At 39.9% G+C, this 3255-nt stretch overlaps 1 protein-coding gene across 1 annotated transcript in view; it reads left to right on the forward strand.

Moving 5' to 3' along the window:
• The window catches only part of TWIST2 (twist family bHLH transcription factor 2), an 82893-nt gene that overhangs the window by 79184 nt on the left and 454 nt on the right, over positions 1-3255 (forward strand). The gene's annotated exons all lie outside the window — the stretch shown is intronic.

Genomic DNA, 3255 nt, shown 5'->3' on the forward strand with positions numbered 1-3255 from the left:
TTTGTTTTAGTAACCTTTATCTTCCCTTTATTAAATACATAGAAATATTCTGAGTAAAATTTGTAATAAAATGTATCTTTTGTAAACAGCATTAGTGTTTGTAATATATCACTGTGATCATCAGTAACTGTTAGGGATTGACTCAGGCCCCCCACAGAAGGCATGTCCAGACCCCAGCCCCTGGTCCTGTGGGTGTGCGCCCATTTGTAAATAGGAACTTCGAAGGTGTTATTGGCTAAGATGAGCCCAAACTGAACGAGGATGGACATTCCTTCAATGTGGCTGAAGTCTTTACGAGCACAGGAAATTGGACACGGAAGAGGATGCCACAGGGAGAGCCAGAAGCTGAAAGCCACCAGAACCTGGAAAAGCAGGAGAAGAGGCCTCCACGTGCACCGCCACGTGACAGAAGAGCCAAGGTCCAAGGATCCCCGGCAGCCAGCCCGGAACGCCACGGTCTTCAGGGGGAAAGCACCGCCTTGCCGACACCTCAATTTTGGACTTCTCCAAGCCTCAGAACCACGAGCCAATACGTTCCCATTGTTTAAGCCAACACATTTATGGTATTTGTCTTATCAGATGGGAAACTAATACAGTAACTAGTATCATCTGTAATGATATCTGATCCACAAGAAAAAAGTTTTAATACTTTGAGTTTCATGGTTATAGGAAGAAAAAGAAAATTTTAAATTTTGAATTTATATAAATATCTTTGCTGTTGATGAGAATAGCTGGGGAGCTAAATAATAAGATGATCCATAAGAGACTTTCAAGTATAAAAAGATACTGCATTAAGATAAAAATATATGCAGGAAATGAAAAGGCATTAGGAGTGAAAAAGGAAACATGCAAACTCACTGATAAAGAGCTCGTCTAATGAACAGCTTGTGTTTTCTAAGTAGATATTGGTAGGCTTTGACTCAAGATATTTACATTCTAAGGGATACATTTAAAAGAGTAAGGGCACTATTTTAATTTGAAGACTATCATTTGTAATTGTCTGGAAATTACAGACTTTGCAAACTTTTACACATGAATAAAACTTTTAGATGCAAACTTGAAACATGTGAGGAGTAGATCATTTTCCAAATTCTTTAAGAGAAATTTTGAGCACCAATCCAAATCATGCCAGGCCAGAGGGAAAGGAATGCAGTGGGCCAAACTTTAATTTCTTGACTGTTGGAGTCAGAGTCCAGCCCAACATCCTTGGATCTGGCCTCAAGCTCCTGGGGATGATGTAAAGGTGCAGGGAGGTGAAAAGAAGGACCCGGGGTGCCCTCGGCTTCCCTGGAGGCCACCACCCACTCCTGGAAGACCGTGACTGGCTCCTTGGCCCCCACTGCCCGTCTTTCCCTCTGACCATCCTCTACTCTGCCTCCAGATGCAAATGTGATTGTCCATGCCCTTGCTTAAAGCCCTGCCTGGTTTTCCCTTGACCTCCTGATGAAAGAAGCTGGGCACCAAGCCCCTTTCTATCTGCACTTTGTCTGTCTGTTCAGATGTCCTTGCCTCCACCCCACGTGGCTGACATTAGGAGCAAGACAAAAACAGGAGTCAGACAAAGCTTCAGAGGTGAGAAAGGATATGCAGCCCCGAGAGAAAGGTCGAAGGCTGGTAGGAACGTGAGGGATAGACGCAGGCACAGAGAGGAGCTCAGTGCCTTGAGGCTGGAGGATCAGAGAAGGGATACGTGACCACTCAGCCTCCAGAGACTCCTGGGGGCTCCTGTCTGTTATCCTTCTGCAGCCTGACTGTGTGGCCACTCCAGTGCCCCATGAGACCTGCCTCTCTCACTTCCACATACCCCTTAAACAAAACCCGCTATTACCGAATGTGAAATGATCCCGTGCAAAACACCAGGCAGACAAACCAACCAACAAACAAAAACACAAACCCAAAGAAAAGCCAAACCAACTATATTGACTTTAGGATCATTACCAAATTTCTTCGCCTTCCCAAACCCATTTGCATGTAAATTCAAATGGAAAATCTATTAGTTAACTTGGAGGAAATTTTTTGTTTTCAATATTGAGTCTCCCCAGGCGGGGCCATGGTGTGTCTCTTCACTTTTTAGGTCTCCTTCTATCTCACAACAAAGTCATGATGTTCTCTTCATAAATGTCTTGTACACTTCTTACGAATTTTATTCTTGGCTTTCTATGTCTATTCTATTCTGACAGATTCTTTCTTTATTAAATTTTTCCTCTTTGACATAACAAATGAAATGAAATAGATTTTCAAATATCAAACCATCCTTGCATTACTGAAATAGATTCTTCTTGATGAGGATAAAACATTCATGTAATAGACTAATAGTTTGGTTTGCGAGTATTTTATTTAGTATTCTTGGACTTCCTTTCATAAGTGATAGAGTCTTTTTTACACTATCTTTGTCAGTTTTGAGAACATTACATGTTTGCAAAATATATTGAGAAATTTAATGTTTGAAAACAGTTTATCCCAAGCCCCTGTAAACTTGATACCTAATTTGGAGGTAATACTTTGACAATGTTTTTATTTGTTAAATGCTTTCTGGTTTATTTAGACTTTTACTGTTTAAGTCAATTTGACAATATATATATTCCTTTAAAACCATCCACTTCTTTAACATTTAAAAACTTTTGCATATCATTTTCCATCATTTTATCATAATTAATTATCTCCTCCATTCCCAAGTTTGCATATCTGGGTTTTTTCTCTCTTCAACAAGACTAGCCAGTGGTTTGTCAATTTTACTGGTCTTATTTAAAAGAAACAGCTCTTGAATTTATCTATCAATTCTTTCGGGGGGGGGGGTCCTAAATTCCTTTATTTCCTTTGCTTGTTTTTCAAGTGTGGTTTTTTTTCTAGTTCAATGTTCAGTTCTTTTATATTAGGTCTTTCTTATTTAATACTTAAGATATTTGGGTATATGAATTTTCCTAAATACACAGCTTTGAACTCGGCACCTAAATTATTTTATGCACTTTACTCATTACATTAAATTTTAAATAGTCTGCATATAGTGCTTTCTCATCCTCACCAGGGACAGGAAATTATTTTCTCATCTGAAGGCCCACAGTGGCTTCTATGTAACAACAATAATCTGTTTTCAAACCTCTAGTGGGAAGCACAGACATTCTGATCATTGCCGAACCTTCAAAGCTTGGCACGGTGCCTGGAATATCATCATCGTTATCGTCATCATCATCACCTCATTCAGAGTTCATCAGGCAACATGCTGAGACTATACGTGCATCATTGCCATGCGCACTG

Source organism: Choloepus didactylus, chromosome 9 (assembly GCF_015220235.1).
Source record: "Choloepus didactylus isolate mChoDid1 chromosome 9, mChoDid1.pri, whole genome shotgun sequence".
Classification (NCBI taxonomy): Eukaryota; Metazoa; Chordata; class Mammalia; order Pilosa; family Megalonychidae; genus Choloepus; species Choloepus didactylus.